At 45.3% G+C, this 22,841-nt stretch overlaps 1 long non-coding RNA gene across 1 annotated transcript in view; it reads right to left on the reverse strand.

Moving 5' to 3' along the window:
• LOC135313664 (uncharacterized) overlaps window positions 1-22,841 on the reverse strand; it is a 77,930-nt gene that overhangs the window by 45,909 nt on the left and 9,180 nt on the right. The window contains exon 2 of the long non-coding RNA XR_010373208.1: window positions 6,509-6,630. This is a non-coding gene — a long non-coding RNA (uncharacterized LOC135313664). The remainder of the gene's footprint in view (window positions 1-6,508; window positions 6,631-22,841) is intronic.

Consider the following 22,841-nt stretch of genomic DNA (forward strand, 5'->3'; position numbering starts at 1 on the left):
CCAGTCTCTGACCACCCCAGAACATCTCCTGAATGGACCTTTTACCCCAATTAGCCCAGCCTCCAGCCTCTTTTTCAGGAGTTCTTGCAACCATGGAGGCACCAGCATCAGGGCAGAGCAACCTCCGTCGCTTCTCGTTTCCCACCTCAGAGGGCCCAGTTTTGCTCTGAACCCCCACTTCCAGCAAAGCAAACCCCACAGCCAAGCCCCACGCATTTTGCAAGGGATCTGCAGAGCGCTGCGTTCGGTCGCTCTCCCCACCTGCAAGGAGGTGCGTATTTAGGGTAAACAGACTTTTCCGTTCCAACTCTAAAATCAAGCTGAAGCAGAGCTAGCAGAAACTAGATTGGAATTGAAAAGAATCTTTTTCCACAAACTCTGGCATAAGAGACTGAAACAGGAATAACAAAATCAGCAGCAGAGAGTAGGCTTTCATTGCCCTCACAGGATTTGATTTATATTGCAGCTTTATTGTGTACATTGCTCAGATATATGTGTAAATACAACTTTGTATTGCACTGGGAAACTAACTGAGCAAGAAAAAAAAAAAAAATCAAGCACATTATCATGTTGGTATTGCACCACTGAGAGCAATTTAAAGATTGATATTTATTTCTGTCACTATATAAATTACATCTTGGGAGCAAAAAAAGCAAAATAGGAGACGTCGTAATATAACAGCATTTTGTTCTGTCTACTTTATTACCTTTAGAGGTGAATAAAGCCAGAGGACCATGTTTGACTTTTTTTGTTGCTAAGAAAAAGTAGTTCAAATCAGTAGATACACCTAAGAGCTGTTCCTCTCCGACAGTGATTTTCCTTTTAATAGCATTCACAAAGAGCACACTCACGACTGGCTACAGAAACGAGCAACGGTAATGTTCCCACTATCCTGCTTAAATGGCAAGGTTATCTTTGGTCGGTGATCTTCAAATTTAGCAAACCAGCAGCAAATACCAGACCAAGCACCGTACTGTTACTACAGAGTCCTTCTTGCACCTCTGCTGGATATTACTTTTCAGGGTTTTTAGAAATTATGGGAAGTCAAAATCAGCCAATATATTTAAACCCAATACAAGTCTGGTTTGACTCTTCTGAGTCACCTTCAGAGCAAGAAGTCCCCAGCCCAAGTCCCTTGCAGGGATATTTACTTCCAGCTGAAACTCCCTCAGCCCTTCTAAACAGCTCAGCATGACCTCAGCTAACTTTTTAACAATAGTTATTTGTGTTAAGAGACTCTCCAGGCAGCTGTGGCCATCCAGCAGAAGTGTTTATGGTGCATGGCGCAATAGGGACAAGGGGGTCCCGGCCCCCCCCATCTCCCTTGCCCCTCTCCCCGGATGGTTTCACCAGCCTGGATCAGGGCTGGGGGGAGCCAGCCAACAGACATGTGGGTGCTAGTTCCTCATTTCACTCACATTTTGTACGTTTTCCCCGTTACCTGGCTCCAGAAGAAGTCATGAGCATGAAGTGGGGTTTTGTTCCTAGCCCTTGGATACAACACGGCTGTTACGAAGGGCTTTGAGAGAAGGTCATTACAAGCAGAGAGCGAGCAAACAGGATGACCACCTTTTTCAGGTCCATCATCTGTTTCTGATTATTAAGAAATAAAAAATTAGCTTAATGTTTGGTAAGATTAGACTGAAAATTAGGTTCAGAGAAGACAAATCTCACAGACCACCATTCACCTGCCACAGAAGGCACGGGGTGAATTTTCCTCCACTTTTCTGTAGCCACATACGTCAGTGAATATTGTGGTGCCGCTCGCTCCACCACGCATGTTTGTAAGGGATCGGGAGCCCATTTCCATGAGCACTGTGCACAGGTCTTTTGAGTTAGGAAGGGGGAGGAGGAGACAGGAGAAACATCTGCCACAAAGTGCATGGTTGACCTTGGACCAACTCCACCTGTGATGGGTGCACAGCCCTCACTTTTTTTAAAACAGTATCTAATAGCAAAATTTTATGCCCGTCATTCTTATCCCCCCAGTTATCTCACTGCAAATGCTCTATTTCACTTTTGTAACACTTTTGGAGTTAGTTTTAGGCAACGCCAATTGTTGATTTTAATCAATTCTGCCATGGTTCTGCTTCTCATCTCAGCAAGCCCAGGCCTTGCTAACAGAGCTACCAAAGTCACAGCATTAAAGCTGTCAAACCATCATTGCTGCGGTTGACTACAGGCCACATACCTCAGCATAAACCAGAACAGAACTGTAGATCTACAGCTGAGCGCGTGGGAAATAGTGTTCCAGTTTCACATCCAAAGCAGTGTCACTCATCTGCCCAGAGTCTCCCAGGATCTCCAGTTCACTTGCTCAAAGGCCACCTTAATGCCCACAAAGTTAACACATTTTGGCTTATTAAGCAAATCAATTCATATTATTCTACCGCTGGGTCCAGAGGGCTTCAGCCTAGGAATGATGAAACGCCGTGTTCAAAAACTTTGTTATGAGCCACTGGTGTTTAAATTAAAGAAAGTATTTCTTCTGGATACGTAATGGTTTTAGTCCTAAGAAACAGGCACATCAGATAAGTTTAATACATTTAGGGAGTGTTCAAAGGACAGGAAAAAACAGATGCCAATAGCTAGAAATCTACACTCTTTCATAGAGGTTTAGAGTCAAAGCAACAGGTTAGCTCAAAAGCCACATTTTAAGTAGATTATAACTCTCAAACTTTACATCTACCTTAGATTTTTTTTTTTTTGGTCAAAAAATGGTGAAAATAAATAAAGGAAATCCAAAATGAGATGCTTACACAGATTAAGACACATTGAGGTACTATCCTTTGCCATGAAAAATTATTAGGTATATAATTATTGCTGTATTGACCAGATCAGCCTTGCGTGGCTGGGACTTCACCATGCAATTTTGCTTCCAGAATGGCTCAGGGGTTTGGTTTTGTTTAAGAGTTAAGTCCACAAACAGCAGTAACCACATCCCAAAATATCATTTTATTATGCTGTTAATTAACGTAAGACAGATATACTGTTGGTACACACCTAAAACAGGCAGCGAGGGATCCTGAGAGACGTCAGGCAGCAAGTGCAAGACAGCCAGCTGCCTGCGCGCCTCCCGTTCAGCAGCGCCCTGTCCTTCTGCAGCGTGTTAATGCTGAACCACTCACAAATATGATCTAGCACGAGCCACCTAACCCAGCCTGCGCTCAGGAGCTTGATTTAACACCCTGAAGACATTCATTAGAAAGGCCCAGTACGTTTACTGGCATAACCCGACTTATCCGTATTCACGTTTCCTTCAGATACAGACACACCAGTTGGGTGGCTTGTACTCAGCCCAGCTGCTGGAGGAGCAAATAGCTGTTGTGCTCGTAGATGCGGCACCTGGCAATCAGCCCTGCCTGGAAAACCCCACATTCTTAGGCAGGAGGGCAGGCGGGGAGGGAGAGCCTGGGTTTGTCAGCCCCCGCTGCCGGTGCCGTGCCCTACGCAGCTGCTCAGGTATCCCGAGCCATCCAGAGAGCTGGGGTTTGACAGAGCTGACAGCTCGTGCAGCGGAGACCTTGACAAGTCCCACAGGGCTGGCAGCGATGGGAAGCATTAATAGGCTGTAAATACTCTATTTTACACTACAAGTTACCGGCCGGTGAGAAGCAGAGATGCAAGCCTACCAAAGCATGCTTCGTTTGCACCAACACTACACACTACCGCATCTTCTGACCCGTTTTGTTTATCCTCTGCCACGACAAAGGTTCCCAGCATTTATTTCGGTTGCTGTCAGCGCAAAGGGTCACGCTGAGCAGAGGCAGGGATTCCCCAGGCAGTCTACAAGGGGCCATCATCTGCTCTAGAGTATGAGTTTTTATAAACTAAAACAAAAAAATAAGGCAAAACAAAAATAAAAGTGTTCCAACTGATGCAACTCTAGCTCCTAAAAATCTGTCTGATAAAGCCACTCATATCAGCTGTTCCCAAGCTGAAAAAGAGAGCAAGTGAGAAAGAGCCTGTTTTATTGGCTACATATATACATAGGCAAGCACACATGTGCTCTGTTAGGTGAAATGGGCTGGCAGCTGGGGGCAACATCAGGCTCTTGGACACTCTCAGGTTGGTCCTTTTGCACAAGGACAGAAGCCATAACAGGGCTGAAATACTTTTTCTAAGCCAGTTGTGCAGCCACATAGAGCTTCCCCTTCAGGTAGCAGCATCTTGCAACAAGGCACGGAGAAGGGAGAGTGCCACGACCACAACAGCAAGAGGAGGAGGAAGGCTTCCAGTGATCGGTCGCAGACCGACAGAACTGCAACATGCTTGCAGAAAACACAAGAGGAAATCAATTTAGCTGTAACCTCTTGGTTGGATGCTTAGAGACCAACGCTATAAGTAGAGCTCACAAGACATAAAATAACGCATAAGAATGTGATGGGGAGAGCCCTCTTTTTTGTACATAACCCTGGGTAAGTCAAATTTTTAAAACCTAGATTGCTACTGTCAAGAGTATTTTCTGCACAAGATCATGGTCTGTCGGCCCTGTCATGCATACAACTATTAACCGTCTTCCTTTCATTTTAAGCTTTTAAACTGTCTACTTCACATTGAACCTTTCATCTTTAACCTTTGGAAGATGTGCCCTGTACCTTCTGGCATGCTGCAGAGGCTCGGAGCTGATGCACAGTCCCAGACGCTGGAGGATAAATCCCAACGGAGCGCAGCAACCCGCCCTGCCCTCAACACGCTGCCCGGCTCCAGCACCGCAGCCGATGAAGAGGTGTGGGGCAAGGGTGGGGGGCCCCATGGCACTGCCAAAAATCCCCCTTCACACCCCTCTCAGGCAGCAGGGAAGGCTCAAGCAGCCCCCAACAGTCACTGCCTTCATCCAAACCCAAATATTTAGTGTTTCCCAGAAATAAAGGTTGCCTTTGTGCTCATGCCCAAGGGTCCTTATTTATAAATTAGGCAGGAATTTACTCTGCAGTTCAGAGATTAATTTTTCATGGGAAAAATTACTTTCACTGCCTTTTCTAAAGCACTACTGCTCATATTAAAACAGAATTAAAGCATCTGTTTGGCAACAGAAGTGAACTACTAATCAGAAGGGATAAGGGCCGCTGTCAGCCAGGTAGCAATGAGAGGACTATTTGTGTTACCCAAAATGAAAGGGGGGGGAATCTATATATTCCTCTAAAATAGGGTCCTTTCCATAAACTGACATTTTTACACTACTTAATTATTAATATTTATTTCATCTCCAAGTTAAAGGGTCATTGCTGACCACCTGTGATGGGAACAAACAGCCCCTTAAGCCCCTCATGGGTGCCCTGAACCAGGCACCCCAGCCCCTTTCCCACACCACAACACCCATAGGTAGTTACATGTGCAATAGCTTGCTTGGGGCAGAGGCTTAAATCAGCTATTTTGCAGCAAAACAAAACTTGGCAAGGTGTAAGAGCACATGGACATTTTTTTTTTCTACTGATGTGAAATAACACATTAAACCCATTCATTGGTCAAAAATCTGGCTCATTACGGCACTTGAGCACCCATTTCTAAATGGTCACTTAACTGCAAGGAGACCCTGAAAGGGCACGGCATGTTTTCAAAGCTACTTCTTCAAACAATTTGCTTAATTAACACCCATTAAATATCCAACCCCGCACCAGCAAACAGGAGTTGCTCTCTCCACACACAAGCCTGCGACGCGCTCTCCCAGCACACCCGCGCATCACTTGGTTGCTCATCCGTCAGCACAGTGGTGTTTGCAGGGGAACCAAAACCCCCGGAGAAGTTGTGGAGGGAAAAAATCCCTCCCTGTAGCTTATTGGGACTCATTGAGACACTCTTGTACAAGGCTTTACTTTTATTTATGTTGAGCAATATATTCTTCTTTAAACAGCCTTTTATCTCCGGCATCAAGGATGTTGCTCGTAAAGTAAAAATATTGCCCAGTGCAAGAAAGCGAGGTGAAGCCTTGCCCAAGCTCAAACGTGGCTCTGTGGACTCAGCCGCCATCCATCAACGCTGCGTCGTATCACACGCGACCAGATCATAGGGTGTCAGGGTCAGAGCGACTACCTGGGTACACGAGGAGATGGCAAAAGCAACGAGACATTTCCCGCTTCGCTTCAGTCCTTGCATTTCTATGCAAAGGAGCCCTTGCTGCCTCTTGCTGGAGAGGAAACCTGGCGGGAGGGGGACACAGCTCAGCGCCTGGGAGGCGTTACTGCTGGGAAGAGCAGCCTGGAGGGCAGACATTAGACGGCAGAGGCTGTTTTATGACTACGGTGCAGTTTTTAGCAGCTGCTCCAGCCTCCTGCCGCAGCAGGCAGGTGTGTGCTGGGAGCCGCAGGGCTGGCACCGCCGCGGGGACCGGAGGGCGCACCCCAGGGGTGATGCCAGAGCTGACTTGGTTTTTAGTAGAAGAGGCAGGATGGAGACGAAAAGAAAGGAGGACCATTATTGACTCATTTTCACAGTTTAATTAAAATGAGAATACGATTGTTTGACGCTCAAGTAATTTAGTGTATGTAATTAAACTCCTTGGTCTTACCTTGCAAATGAGCAATTCCAGATTTTGGTCTGAAGAGCTGCCAGCAAGATTATTCCCGCACTGTAGCTTGATGAACAGAACGGTTATGCTTGTGAAATGGGAGCCCTTGCAAAAAGTCTGACCTACAGAACATAAAGATGATGAAAGTTTTTTAAGTAACTGAATGATTTTTATCCGATAGGGACATATCTTCATTGCCAAGATTATGTAGACAAAAGGGCTTCCAGTCACCTCAGTAATGGCACTTTTTACAATCTATTTTTGTAGTACCAGAAGTATTTCAAACGGTTACAACTTTGCCCTCTATCATTTTAACAAAAGCCAAGAGCTTTTTACAAAGCCAATGCAACAGCAAGATACTATGTGTATATAAAAGAAGCTGCAAGAGTAGAAAATTATTAATTATATTGTGTCAGTGCCCGAGGGCTCCGAGGCGTGCTCCACCGTGCTAGGTGCTGTACAAACACAGCAAAACAAAACAAGCTTACCACGAGGAAGCTATAATTAAAAGTAAAAAATATTTCTTGGGGTGAACTGCACTGAGCTTTAGTTAGAAGTACAAAGCAACTGTGAGGTTACCTTTTCATTGCCACAAGATACTGCCTATTTAACAGTGACGGGGTTTTACAGGCTTTCTAGAGAGTCTAAACGGGAGGGGAAAGGGGAGCGATTTGGGAATATGTGCAGCGCAGCTTTCCCAAGCATAAGAAAATAGCCAGGAGCACATGTACAAGGTGTATGTTGGACAGAGATGCTCTGGGAATTGCCACCAGCAGCAGGGCGAGGGGGGCCCAGGCCCAGCAGGACCCAGCCCAAAGTAATGCAGTACAAGCCGTGCAAGTGTTCAGACAGTGGCTCTTGGTCGTCTGTACAGAGACAGCAGGAAGGCACGCCAAGCTCGTCTTGACCAGGAGTCATGTTTGCCAACGACACAGCCTAAAACTAGGAGTAATCCCTGCAGCTGGACGATCTACCCGATTTCCATCGTTGGTAGGGCAAGCCTGGAGCCCAGCAACTTGGCGTAGACCAGTGCGCACAACACGTAACCCAGAAATAACTCCTTTAATTACCGAACACTTAACTCCTACAGCAAACAGCAGTTTGTGTACCAATCTGCCATGGGATTTTCTGGAAGCCGCTGCTGTGAAGTTCTCCACCTACTGCAAACGTAGCGCTACGGAAAGCGATGTTCAATCCTGACTTGTTTTTACAAGTCATTTTTCATCCCTCGCAGTGGGATGGGGGCCCTACACGCAGGAGTGATGTGAAGAACCTGCAAAATGGCACGAGGAGGGCATTTCGTCTTTGTGGTTAAATAGCCCTCCCCCTTAGCTGGAAGCAGCCTCTCCTCCTTCCCTGGAGCACCGCCTGGTCTTCGCACACAAGCGCGGGGAGAGCTGGATGGGGTGAGCATCAAAATGCAAATCAGCATGCTCAGACAAGGCTGTGCTCGTTTGGCTATTTTAAGTTTCACAGAGCACTTTCAATCCCCGCTGGGTTCAGCGTAACACACCAGCAGTCTTTCGAAATGGCTCAGTCATTGCATGTTATCAACAACCGCCGCCGGCCCTGTGGGGACTCCGGCCAGCCCTCTGCAGCGCAGGCAGCAGCGGCACCCACTTCCCACCCAGTCACTTTTAGGTCCTCCCTCACCCAACCATCTGGTCCTTCCCCTGCCTCGCGTATTTAACAGGAAAGTCAACCTCGACTGGTTGTCAACGTGCCTTCTCCCGATGGCATCGGACCAACGGGTCATCGTCCCCGAGGCCGTTTATCGACGTGGCGCGGGGCTGGCACGTGGCTTGCCCGGGGCTGGGGGATGCGCTGTGCGACAGACCCTGCCGTGCGGAGCATCCCCGAGCGCCACCGTCCCAGCGCGGGGGCCGTGGCCCTGTACAGCCCCCCCGGCCCCGCTGCAGCTGCAACCGCCTGAAAGGAGGAGTGGGAGGGCGACGCGTTCGCTTTGGTCTCATTTTCATCTCAAGATCTCGGTCACGTTTTGTGATATTGTTTGTGGCTTGAGATACTGCTTCTCCATACAGCAGAGGCCTTGGGGAAGCTTTTGCTGTTATCAGAAATTATTAAAAAAAAAAATCTGCTTAGCCTGTATTATTCCAGCCTAATAACATTTATCTCTAAGGAGAAAAGAGGGAAATAATGCAAAAGTCTATGCCTTGAAGTCCTTTCCTACAAGGACACAGGAAAGCTTGTTGTTTTGGAAAGGCACTCTTAAGAGAATATTTCAAGTTAATATTAACAGAACAGAAAAGTCTGCTTGAAAGGCACACCGGGGCAGGCTCTGCTCCCTCCTTTTCAACGGTAAGTCAGTCAGCACTACTATTTCTTCATCCCTCACTGTTTCCTGAGATTCTTGGGTAATTTGAACCATTAAAGAATTTCAGATAAATTCCTGATGCTTGAGAGTCTTCTCTTTCCTCACTCCCTCCCACCCCTTAATGTCCCCAGGCACCTGGGAATAAAATCCCAGGATTAGGACCAGAAAATTAGAGAACAATGATTCTGTTTGAGAGTTTCTGATCATTAATGCCCAATTAGCTGTCAGGAAGGAGCTGATTAAGCCTGCCCCAGCCATCTTCCTTGTCCCTGCTCTGCTCCAGCCCCAGCACGGGCGGAGCTGAGGACAGTGATGCTCATCTCACACCAGAGGAGAGCTGGCAAATCCAAATGGCATTTCACAGGGGGCAGAGGCAGAACAAGACATTCGAGATTAAAGTAGGGGTTTGGCAGTATCCAGCCCAAGAAAAGATTGCAGTGATTTACAGCTGTGAAAATTAGTAGATGAGTTTGGAGTGAGCCCCTGGGTTGCTGGGGTGGGTTTCACCGTTGATCCCCACCGAGAGGCTCAGGGAAGGCTGGCTGAGGCACCACGCAGGGTGCGCCAAGTCCCAAGCCAAAACAAAAAGAACAAAACATCCCCAAATCGAGTGACTAACGTTTCAGATTGCTATATAAGCAAACCTTGTCTATAAGAGAGCTACACAAAACCTCATCCAACTTCTACATCTTCATCAAGTAGCTGATTTATTCATTATTCAGAAGCGGGAAGGCAAGGGCTTCATAACAGCAAGAGTCACCTGCTTTTTCTTTCACTTCTTTTTTTCTCCCCACATTCTGCAAATGCATCTCCATGCGTTGCGATCCACAGAAACGCCAATATTTAATTTGCAAGTGCCTGTGATTTGTTATAATTCAATGTTAAAGGAAGGGAAAAAACCAAAACAAAGGCACACAAAAAAAACCACCAGCAAGAAGTAGTCTTAAATACATTGCATATTTCAAAAGCACCTGTCTGCTGGTCCTTACTGAACCTTCCTGGTCCTCTGTGGCCACGATGGAGACACAGAATAGCACCGGCTTTAGCACAGATGAACTGGCGAGTCGAGGGGATGGGCGTCTGCTGTGCAGGGACACAATCCGACTGCACCCGCGCTCGCCGGCAGAAGCCATCGATCAATGCTCATACACAATCGATGGTGCTGGTTAATGACTTTGGGGTCCTTTGCAAGGGGGAATTTTATTAATGGTTGGCACATTACAACTCCAAACAGCGCAGCCCCAAGATGCAGTACAGAGCCAACGAACCCAGGCAGCAGTCACACACTTGGTAGCCTTAATCATGGAGAATTCCCACTGCTAGGAACCTGCATTTTGGGTTCATTGCCCACATTTTGGGCCGTGAAGGGACTGCCCCTCCCACAGGTTTCTGTTGTGAGGGATGTGGGGGTCACAGCGTGCCCCAGGATGGGGCCCCTTTGGGTGCTAAACAGACAGGGCCTGCTGGGACATCCGCTCCGCCGCCAAGGCACGCAAAAGGAATCCAAGATGTGGGTTTGCCCTTTGGTTAGCACTTAGAGGGACAGGAACAAATTGTGTTGTTTCATAGCAGACCTGTGTAGCAACGCCACAGAAAGACGTATATAATGAACATAATGGGTTGCCCACACTTTTGAAATGCACTTGGCAAAATAAAGAACCTAGATTAAAAAAAAGGTAATCCTTCCTTTCTCCTCTCCCACGCCGCAAATTAACCTACGGAGCACTGTAGGGCCAGCTCCAGGGTACGCTCATGGCTCCAGGCTTGTACCCCCTCCTGCAAGCATAGCTTGAGAGAAACACGATGTGCAGATGACACAAAATCAATATAATCCACCAGTATGGAAGGGGGAAGATGAGGGAAATCAGCTGCCACAAAAAGCTTATGGAAAAAAAAAGTCAAACAGAATCAGTGGGTTGGAGAGGAAAGGGAATAGTTTTGGATTAGGAAACGCTGTCTGTGCTGAGCTTCTGGGAAGCAAGCTCCCGTGTGCTAGGGGTGAACTAATATATAATTGCAGACATGAAAACACCACACTTCTGAATATAAATATTAACCTTGTGTTGAAGGATACAACGCTCACCATCAATGGAGAATCACACACCAAGATCACAGATGCCATTAAAACTCACGAGCCCAAGCAGTGTTTGTTACAGCACCCAAATAAGTAGTACAAGCATCCACATGACACCTAGAGGCGGCGGAGGCAGGGAGGGCTCATGGCTCGGGCTGGTTGGCCATGCGACGCGGCCACGGGCGTGCAGAGGGACAACGAGCCACCAAAGGGACAGGCACTCGTGGCAGCGGGTGCTTGCTGCTCCCAGCAGGAAAAGCCAGCCTGTGACAGCAGCACAGACAGGGATGTCTTGGGACTATATGACTTCTCCTCAGTGAATTCAATGCCAGTATTTTTCCTCCTCTCTTATTATGCGTTTTATCCTACTGGCATTGCTCTTGAGTTTCAAGGACATCAGGAACTGCATAGCACAACAGAAATTGTGTTATTTATGATCACACGTTCCAGAATATTAATTGGGTAAATTACAGTTATTATTTCAGTCTAATGGACATTTTAGTTCTAGAAGCGAAGATCTGTAAACCTATGAGTATACCCTGCTATTTTACTTAGAGCACCTAGAAATTATGATTTCCCATATTTTCATTTCAGACATCACAGTGCAATTTACGTCTTGAAAATACATTTATTCAGAGCTCTTATAAAAAAAATTCTTATTTGGCAAGTTGTCCATCAAGAAATGTTTTCGGCTCCAACAACGTGGCAAGTCGCACAGCAACCAAGAGATCCTGACCTGTATCTGTTTGTTTCTCAGCCCTGTCAACTATCAACCAGCTCATTCGATGGTCTGTAAAAATGTCTTCTCGGGAAAGCAAATATTTTTCTAGATTACTTGGAAGAACAGTTCTTGTTAATCAAGCCATAGCATAAAAATGCCGCCTCACTCATCATTGCTCAGGTTTGATTTTATTACCTAAAAATTAGTTGAGATCTAGGCAACGTCAAAATAAACAACTGAACTGAGCATGCAGCGACACAGTCCCTGGGTAATTTGTGAAGGGAAGGAAAAAAACCTTTTACATTGGAGTCAAATACACTGATTGTAAGTTTTCTTAACCTAGACTGAGGAAAGACTGGGTGGGATCACATTAAAAAGAACCACTAGAGAGTTTTTTGCCAGAACATCATCTGATAACCCTTAAGAGATACTGACCAACTGTGAGCTGGAAGACAAAGGGCATAAAATCTTCAAGTGACTTATCTGAGTTTAAAAAGTCAAAATAAGGCTTAAGTCAAAAAGTCTTACCTGGAGACTCAGAAGCGTGTCTCCCCAGTTAGAGGTAGGTATAGGTGAGTTATTAAGACAATAGTCTGTTTTTTAAGTGAGGAACTCTGAAGGCTGGTACTTTTTTTATAGTCTAGGCGACATAAGGAAAAAAACTTAAAGTTATATATGCACAAACACATCCCTGAAACATTCAGATAGCCATGAATATCAGATGCTAAACTTAAGGCGTAAGCAAAAGGCAGCTATGTTTTCCTCTTTATCAATCTGGAAGATTTCACTGTGAATTTAGTTTGTTCCCAGAGGTTTGATTAGGATGATTAGACACAAAATCCATTTGAAGCTGGTGACAATCTCTGCACTGGCTGAGGAAAATACGAGAGCAGATCTATGTAAAAGTCACCATCTTGAAAGGTTTCCATTTCTGCATACAGACTGCCTTATTCTTCATTTCTATCGAGTCTGGAAAGAACTGCTAGGAAGAGCGATGGGGGATTAGCTTCACAGACAGGACATTTCATTTGGTAAGCAACAAACAGCTTCACAGTGTCTCTGAGATTGTCAATTAAGTTGAAGACATTATTAAAGAATTCACAAAACTGAAAAGCCATCGCCTCTGTGAGGCTGGTGCGAAGTGAGCTCTCAGTATCTCAGGTTTCAGAGAGATGAGCAGCAGCAGTGGGAGATCACTCAAAATGCTCATTTCTAATCAGCTCCATAAGACTCATTTGCAGGGGAAATTTTCCATTTTGGCAACTGTACAAAATGTCACATCTTTCAAGTGAGCCTTATCAGAATAAAAACAACAAATAAAATGCCAAATTCTGACACCATAAAAGTTCATTGCAATGAAAGCTGCATTTCATTACTTTACCTCTGAAAGTAACTCTATACCCAGACCTTTGACTATAATCAGGTATAGACGAAAACAGCGGAACACAGTCAGTGGATAAACTGCCACGGGAATAGGCAGATGCGATCCCAAAGCTCAATATCCAGGCCTGGAGCACAGATGTCCCAAAGCTAAAGAGATTTTGAGAGTTCTGCCAGCCTAACAGGTTTAAGTTGTTTAGGCTCAATCTCAACTGCAAATGCAAGACAAGCAGCGTTAAGAAGGTTTCACAAAAGATATAGGGTATAAAAGAAGCACTTGGGAAAAGGTCATGCTGACAACGGGTTGGTTCCTCCAATAGGGGCGTAGAGAAATAAGGGCAAAGTAGAACGTGATCAACTAAACCAGCCCAAGGGCAAGAGAGAAAATTAGTTACAGAAGTTAAGGGGTCTTGGTCCTGCCAAAAGGAAGGTCGAGGAGCCCCTATGTGCCCAGCCTGCGGAATCACACCCATCCTTCCTGGCCCTGGTGTTTTATTGCTCTAATTCAATTAGACCAGCAGAATTGTTTAATCTGGAGACTGAAAAGATGTGGAAATTTTTTTTAAAAAACCTACTAATAAAATTACTTAGTGTTGTGAACATCTTAGCAGCCCAAAATAAACACTTTCCAGAAACAATTACTAGGGATCCAGAATGCTTCCTAACAAGATTTATCAAACACTGGGGAAAAAATGAGAATTCTGTAGTTTGGTGAATTGTATCCTCTAATGTTTGATAAGACCATTCTGCTTTTATTTCTCAGTACAAAAATAAACCTGCAACAGCAGAACATTGCCTTGAAATGAGCAATTGCCATCATTTTATTAGGGTTGCTCAACAAAGCCATTTATCTCCCAAAACATATAATGAGGAAACTTTGCATTTTGAGTCAAAATAGAGAGCTTAGCTACCTGATTATACACCACAAAAACCTGCCCTTGCCACAGCCGGGAGAAACTTCTCCCCCAGCTTCAGCACAGCCATGGCAGACTCCATCAAGGTTTACAGAGACCAAGAGGTCATCTGCAAAAGGGAAAAGCCTGAAGAAAATTTTATTTTATTGGCATCTGTTGTCTCTATCTAAGGAAACTTTATGCTAAAGGTTGAAGCCCTGTTGTCCCTAGTTTCCCACAAGTTTGCAGAGGTTTGATGGGCTCACAGTATTTACATAAGGAAAAAGCCACCCTGCCATTGCGTATGAAGTTTTGCTGAGGACTCATCTTTGGTGGTCTTTGTCTTATCCACCAAGGCAACAACCCAGTTAAACATCTTTATTCCCTCCACAGTGGAGCTGATCCCACGTTCCCTAACAAATTTCAGGTGTAGAAGAACACATTTCTCAAGCCCATGTTTTTATTGTTATAAGAGGCAAACAAAGCTGTCCCGTACAGCTGCACATCTCACCAAGCCCCTCTGTCTATTGCTCCCAGTCTATTTGCTTCTAGTAGAGCAGCAACCTGACAGTATTTGTTCCTTTAAAACAAAAAATAAATATAAACATGGATTAAGTACACTCTCTTGCTGTCTGTAAGTCCACTTTTCCTGCACGCACGAAGCTAATTTGTGCAGATTTTAATGCGATGCCTTTTGGTGACGAGCAGAGCCGCACAGGCCTGAGTGCTAGCAGCCAGCTGAACACGGGATGCGCCGCTGGCATCACCCGAGCCGCTTCCCTCTTGGTTAGAAACAGCACAGTAAGTGCTTTAACGTGCATATGAAAGCATAACTTAGATAAGATTGGAAAACAGACACCTAGCAGCAAAACAGCTCGCTACAATATACAGAGAAGCCTTAAAAATACTAAAAATCAAGGCCACCATCGTGTCGCTGGCGGGGGTTCAGCAGGGTCAGACCAAACTCATAGCACAGCCCCGTGGCAGCGATGGTCAGACCTGCGGAGCCCAACACCCAGCGGCACCCCAAACACCTCCTCGTCATCCACGTGCAGAACAGCTCAGCCCCAAGTTAGAGGCATTCGCACAAGCGACTTATTTTTCTCCAAATCCTACCTTCAGCAACACATCGAAGACAGCAGGGCTTTTTATCGCTTCAGCATGCATAAGTAATGCGGCCTGGTCGTCTTCCTTGGTGCTCACAGAAAATCAGCGTTAAGAGTTTCTCTCATGCTTCATTAAGTAGCTGAACATTTTCCAATTTTTATTACAATTACGCTTCACTCAAGTTGGAGCTAGGTAGAGCCCCACATGACTTTCAAGCAGCTTATCAGAGGCTGGTGCTCCTTTTCGGGCTCTGTGCCGTTCATCGTACATGGAAGCAAATTTCTCAGGCTGTTTTCCCTCATTTAAAGCCTCGTCTCAGCCTGCGCACACGTCCCCTCCCAGGCCTTAGCAAGATCTTTACGCCAGCTCGGTTAATCGATAGCACCGGGTCTAATACAGTCTTAATTATGACTAAAGCCATAACAAGTCTATATATTTTGGGGGGCAGTTTTGTCGCTGTATTTAACTGTTATTTACAGCCTGGCCTTGCCGGCAGGTGCCCAGCCACACATCATGTGCAGCTCGGCCCATATCCCATAGAAATAGCCATCGCCACGGCCATAACCACAGACGTCGCACCAATACGCATTTTATTCTTCCTCAGCTATAGGGAGCATCTTCTCCCTTAAATCCCTGTAATGCTATTACGAGATGTTGGAGAGAGTAAATCCAGACTGTGCCATACATTATTTATAGCCCGTGCTCCATTCAGAGGCAGAAAATACCTTATTCAGCTACAACTTATAGACGTTTAGCGAAAAACAACACACTTTACTGCCTAGTTAATTTTGAAAGTAAGGATTTATCTATTTGGTTTAGTCTGTAACGCGCCTGGCTGTGTTTGTGTTATCAGGCTGTATGCAGCTAAGAGCTGAGTAAGTACAATTACCCGCAGCACACGCTAATGATAAACTGCATCCTGTGTGCCTTATTCAGACAAATTCTTTTGAATTTCAGAGCAAATTTTGACCAAGTAAGGCATCTAAGTCCAAACTAAAGCTGAGCTATAAACCTTATGATGCCATCTTCTGATCCCAGGGATTTTCCAGTAATTAAAAGATGACACACAAAGTTAGTCTACTGCTGATTTATAAGAACTACCACATATTTCACCAACAGAAGGGGAGTTTCTTGTGAATAGAGTTAAAGCATCAGCACTGGGTGAGCACTGATGGGTGCAGCCTGCGGGTGCTGGGACGCCGCAAGTCCTTGCCCCACGGGCCAGGACCAGCTGCCTTGGGGCAGGGCTACACTTCCATAAGTACGGTCCCACCAAGCAGTTAGCACACACCCAGTTTTAAGGAAGGGAGTACCACCTTCCCGTATAAAACCAGAAAAATCCTCAGAAATTAGAAAGATTCCTACAGACGTGCTTAAAGCTTTGCAAGTAAGGACAGCTCAAGATAAAGGTCTCTTGTTTTGGCACCTCGATCTCAGCAGCTTCGCATCCAGCTCCGAAGCCCACCCGTCTGACTCGCACACACACCTCTCTAACTGAATCTGTGGGTTACAAACAGAGAGGAAGGTGACATACATGCCTTAACTGCACTCTCCATTAGCACTGCTGCTCAGACCCCGCGCTTCTCCCTCTCCTTTCTGGCAGCGCTGCCAAGAGCTGTGCCCATGCCCTGGGATGCTCATTAGCTGAAAGCCCATGTGCCAAGCACTGGTACGCTATTTTTCATTTTTAAATAGCTGGGCCTATGGCTGGTTCCCAGCTAATCACCCAAGTGCCCCCAAGCTCCTGTCAGCCAAGTGGTTCAGGACTGAGGATCCCTGTGACCGGACCGCACACAGCCACTCCGACCCCAGCAGCATAGGTTTACCAGTTCTGTCCACTTCTTAACAAATTTTAACATTGCTCAACCCCCAGAGAATAAGTTCCTGTAAGAAAACCCCTTTAACTCCGAGTACAAATTCAAATCAGCCTGGAGAGGTGAGGCAAAGCATGTTTTAATTACCTGGGAGCAGTCCCTAAAGCAATTTGCCCAAACCTCTCCCACAACAGCAAGTCAGACCAGCTGAGCCTTCATCAGGAGCTGTTTAACAAGGCTGGGTGGAAATGAGAACAGTGAAGTGCATCACTGCCATTTCCAAGCCATATTTCGAAAAGGAAGTAAGAGGACGATAAGCACAGAAGAGCTTTAGATCAGAGTAATCATTTTAAAGTGCGCAGTTTTGCTCCATTGGAATAGTTATATATGTATCAATGCACATAACTACAATGACCCCACAGAAACACCCCTCTCTTTCACCAGGGCTGGCTGCACGAGCTACCTCCTCTGGGCAGCACGATGGGTCCCCACAGCCCCAGGCAAAAAGCCACCTTCACACAGCCATCATTCAGCTCGTCATCTGACACCACATGGTAACGATTGAGGTTTTTGTTTATTATACCAGCATGCAATTCCTCCAAAACCAGTGCAATTACATGGCTGAGGGATGGGTTTAGCCCCAGTGACTTGCTGTTAGTTTTGTCCCGGATGCTGAGATGTCGCTTTGTGCCCAGTGTGGATGGGGGTTCTGCAGTTTGCTGTTTTGTACTTGCTAAGCCCAAACTTTGTTTTCCCCAGAAGCTGAAGTCGCCCCAACCACAGGCACACCTCTGCTCCTCAAAACCAGCTCCAAAGCCGTTCATGGAAACTTGGTTCCTTGCTCTGAAGTGAGATGAGTGAAAGCCACTGCCCTTCAGGAGGGAATGGAGCCTACTGATTGGGTGTCACCCCACTAAGTTGCTGATCTATGTCAGCATCTATGAGACTCCCCTTCAAAACAGGCAAGTTACTAGAGGTGGGGAAGATGGGTAGGACAGGATGGACTCCCAAGACCCCATCAGGCTTCCCCGCAAACAGGCTCTGGCTCCTCCGTTGTTAAATACCATGCGTGCTGCTGCCCTTGGGATCTCGTGCTCGGTTAGAGACGCTGCTGTTGAACTTTGCTTTCAGAGTGCCAGAAAGTGCCTTGAGTAAAATCAAATCACAGTCAAAAGAAACTGAAGAGGGGAAGATCTGAAAAGCAATGAAGCCTTGACATTGGAGGAGGTCTGAAGGAAAGAAAGCAGCTAAGCAAAGTCATGCATCAAGAAGGAAAGCACTGCATAAAACCAAGTGACCTATTAAAGGCGAAAAGGAAAGTTAAATCGAAAGGGCTTGTAGGCAATGCACAACAGAACAACATATTCCTCTTGTGCATTTCGAGAGGTGCTCAGGTTCTGATGCTTATAACTCTAATGAGAGTGTGGTGGGAAAGCTGTGCCCAGCTTCCACATGTAGGTGTGCCAGCGGGGAGGACATGCTATCCCCCATGCAGGCATCACTCCAACCCGACGTCTTCCTTAGCAGCACTGCACCAGAGAGATTTCTAAAAAATACACAGCTTCCTCCCACCTGTAACCAGCCCTGCCAAAAATCAGTCCACAACTTCTGAAGAAAGAGGGTCAACGGAAGAGAAAGTACAGGACAGCCTGTTATTTATTCCGAGAAGTTGATCAGGACTGTGACAGGCGTTCATGAAGTGAGGCCCATGTTCGGTCATGCATTGAGTTCAAACTATGCCAGATACATCCCTCAGCTAAAACTGGTAAAAATACATGCACCCTTGCCTTGCAGTAGAGTTTATTGGTAGAGTGTTGTTTAAAAAAATAGAGTAAGCAAATATCCTTCTGTTTAAAAACACAATCAGACTCAAATAAAGAGTTTGCTCACAATTTTGTCAATGATTCGAAAAAAGGGATGCATAAGAGTTTGATGATGCATCTACCAGTTCCCCCAAGAGAAGAGTTTGGGGTTCAGCCCACAATAATGCTTCTATAAACATTACACAGGTGGAAGATTTACATTTTGAATTACAACCCACTGAATTTAATGTTCCCCAAGCATTTTGTATTTCAAATGTCAGAGTTTGGCCACTGGACCGAGTCAGAGTGCTCACCCAAACTCCAGGAAACCAGTGAGGGCCTGGGTGCAGGAGGCTCTGGTTTTGACCAGTGGTCCATGGAACCCTTAAAATGGGTGTAAGGACCGTGGCAAGTCCTCCTGGCCAAATGGGAGCTGCTTGCCTGTTACCCAGGGACGGGCTGAGCTGAGCAGCACGAGGGAAAGATTGAGATTTGTGTGTTAAAGAAGAGGTAAGTTTTAGAAAAATAAAATCAGCAAACCAAAAGTTTCTGCCTTTAACACCAGGTTTAAGTTGGCATTCCTATAGCAGATCTCGATGTATTTGATAACAGTTTCTACATTTCAGACATTCTCATTTAAATGTATTTTTCACAGCAAAACATCATGGTCCTCCAAAAGTGAGCTCCACCTGATATTTGTTTTAACTTTCAGTGCTTTGTTGTTTTTCATGTTCTGATAAGTTCTTCTGTTACTAACAAAGTCCTAATTCATTTAGCATTGATGCTAAGCTCCCAACAGCACAGCCTCGGGTCTAATAATTCCCAGCAGGAAGAGTTAATTGAACAGCCTTCTGGCTGAGACAACATTTGATTTTCCTTTTTTAAAACCCATCAGCATCTGCAGGTGTTTTGGCCACTTTCTGGGAACAAGTAAAGGGAAAAGTGCTTCCATTTCAGAGAGACACATTATCTCTGATGAAGAACAATTTGTAATAAGCTTGCCATTTTACAAGAGGGGGAAGTAAGGAAAAGCATGATAATGAAAGTCTGGTAACCTGTAGGCTGTTCAAGTAGACTGAACGTTATTGGTCAAAGGAAGCAAGCTCAATAAAAGCAAAGGAAGAGTGTAGTGAAAAAAAATATAACTGCATCTGGAAACGGATGAGGACAAAATGAAAATTCACTACACTGAAAACCACCTTATTAAACTCTGAAAAAAATTGTTAAATAAAGGGAACAGCAGGAATAACATCAACCCAGAGCTGATGATATCAATTCCACTTGCCAACAGATAGACACCCCCATAAGTGATGGCCATGCAGCGACCTAGAGGCAAGACAACAGATTCAGAGGTGTTGATGTGAGATAACAGAGAGCAATTAGCGCAGATCAGTGATGTGCTGCCTGCTCTGCTTCTCATGTATGCGAGTGCATTGCGTGCTTGTCTTAAAGAGCAACACATGGTTTTGGGGGGTCACATGATGTAGTTGATCATCACTCCCAATGGAGAGCAAATAATCTTGATCATTATGCTGAGAAAATTCGGTTGCAGCAAAGTTTAAGGAACATATTTAAGGTTTCCCATATAAGTAGGAGATACTGATTCACTGAGGGTGTTAAAAAGATGCAAACTGGAAAGACACAATACTCTTCTTTCTTACAGAGGAATTACCTGAGGGGCAGCCGTTTACTTTTCCCCCACCTCTTCCCCTGCCTTGGTTTACAGGCTTGGATCACTTAGATCCTAACCCCTCCCAAAAAATTCCACTTAGTTTTTGGTGGCAACAGTGGGTGCAAAGGCTGCCTTGGCTAATGAGAATTTCACCTCATGCTATTTGTTGTGTAGGTAAATAAGGTACTTTGGGGGTCCAGCACAACACACGCCATACAGATGGGGCTCTTTCCATCCCCACCCCTGCGAACAGCCACCCAGCTGATCCCCAGGGCTCTGTGTGTCAGACGAGGCACATCCTCAGGGCAGAGAAGCTCCATCCTTGCAGGACCACCTGCCTCAAAGCTAACTTGTAAAACAGCACAGGTCCCTGTGGCATCGTGAGATTTCAGCCATCGCCCAGCACGCGCCTATACTGAGCTCTTCGGGGTACCAGAAGGCTTACCTGAAATGTTCAGACTACCCAGCTGTCTGCTCTCAGACTCGAAATGAAAAACGCCTGACTTATTCTTGGTATTTATTTTTCATCTGTAAGTATCTTCTGTTTTGTCATAAAATAAATTCCACATTAGACTCAAATACATATCAAAGCTTTGCATCTTCAGGGGAATGTATGAGATTTTCCTAGGAAAAACATCTAAACTGCTTAAGAATTCAATTAACTTGTGAATCTTACTGTCATTAGAGACGATCAAATATACAACTGTGAAAAGATTCAAATAAATGCATACACCATCACAAAACCAAGAAAAGCCTTCTCAAAGTGCACAAAGCACGCAGTTCATCATCCTGTAATTGTCATAATGCACACATATACGGTGCCAAAGCAGATTTACATAAGTGATCTTGTTTCTGGTATTTTCCAGAGAGGTTTCTGCCAGCCTACACAGCCCAAGCCCGTAACACCCCAGCTGCTCCATGGCCAGGCTCGCTCCCACCCAAACCTTGCTGCTTTCAAGAGGCACTTCAAAACCAAGAGACTCCTGCAGCATGTTTTTATGTCAGCTGACCAAATTCTAATAAAAACCTGTTTCAGCCAGAATTCTTGTGACTGGCTCTGGTCTGACATCAAAACAACAGGCTGTTCTTGTCTGTGTTTACTTTTTCCTTTGATTCAGATTTTATTTTATTGCTCACAAGAAGTGCCAAATGGATTTCTAAGATGCAAGAGTGCTGCCTAGTCCTGGAACAGAAACCTGCAGAGAGAATTGAAGAATGCAGCTTTCCTCCAGGTTTTTAACAGAGAAAGCCAAATTCAGTACACAGATAGTTTGTTTCCACAGTCCATTTATCCTTGGGTCTTCCCACGTACAAAAGTGCCAGCAGACACAGCGAAGGACAGTTAAACTAAGGTCAATTAATTGACAACTTTTGATGTTACACAAAACTTGGGTTATTACAAGAGAGCACAAGAGTAAAAAGCAGCAGTTTCTCTCATCTAGTAACATCTTCCTTACAGACATTAATACCCAGGACTTCAGTGGAATCCTAAAGAAATCACATGCAAAGTTACTGAAATTTGAAAATTCAACAGATTCGGGATAAAGCTGTTGGTCCACAAAATCAGGAGTCAAAGCTGGATTACATCAGGTAGAGCCTATGCGTTAGGATGGATTTATGCATGGAGCAATTCGCTCCCGAACACTTGTACCGCATCCTAGAGGTTTTTGTTGTCAGACGAATAATCTCATCTTCCTCACTTACATCCCAATGCTCATTATCTGTTTCCCAGTGACCATCAAAAGGACACCACGGTGTCCTGTCCCCAAGAGGGCACATCCAAGAGCTGCACTGCTGCAGAGCAGACAGGAGACTAGCCACTAGAGATAACTAGCGGCAAGATTTCCTTGGTTATAAAGCTATAAGGCACCCACAAGTTCCCCCCCACCCCCTTTTGCTGCCAGCTGGGCCACAGGGAGCCCCCGGAGCAGAGCATGAGTTCAGACCCCCTTCAGGTGGACAGACATGTCCATCAACAGTTTGCCAGCTTCACAGCTTTCCCTCTCTAGTTCTGAGCAGAGAGCTTACAGGAAAAAACAAAGCTTCTGGAAGTATTCTTATGATTTAGGCTTGTCTGGAAACCTGGTATGACTTACATGTGCTCATTAAAACATAAAAATAAGAGATACTTCTTGCCCACATAGGCCAAGTAGGTAGATTAAGCACTATGTCCCCTCAGTCATGGAAAATTGGCACTGCTAGGGCTCAAAGCATCCATCTCAAATTACTTTGTGAATCATTTTCCCTTCTGGAAAAGAAAAAAACACAACTCTGCAGCTATTTTGTGTTTCTTTTTTATCATTTCACCATTGCCACCTGCTGTACAATATTTTATGCTCCATTTCTTCCAGTGAGGCTATTTCTAGGTGAAAAAAGTAATTTATTTTGTTCAGGTGCCCTGGTTCCAGCTGGGATAGAGTTAATTTTCCTCCTAGTAGCCGGTACAGCACTGTGTTTTGGATTTAGCATGAGAATAACACAACACACTGATGTTTTAGTATAAGCACTGCTCAGCAACAACCAAGTCAAGGACTT

Source organism: Phalacrocorax carbo, chromosome 5 (assembly GCF_963921805.1).
Source record: "Phalacrocorax carbo chromosome 5, bPhaCar2.1, whole genome shotgun sequence".
NCBI lineage: Eukaryota > Metazoa > Chordata > Aves > Suliformes > Phalacrocoracidae > Phalacrocorax > Phalacrocorax carbo.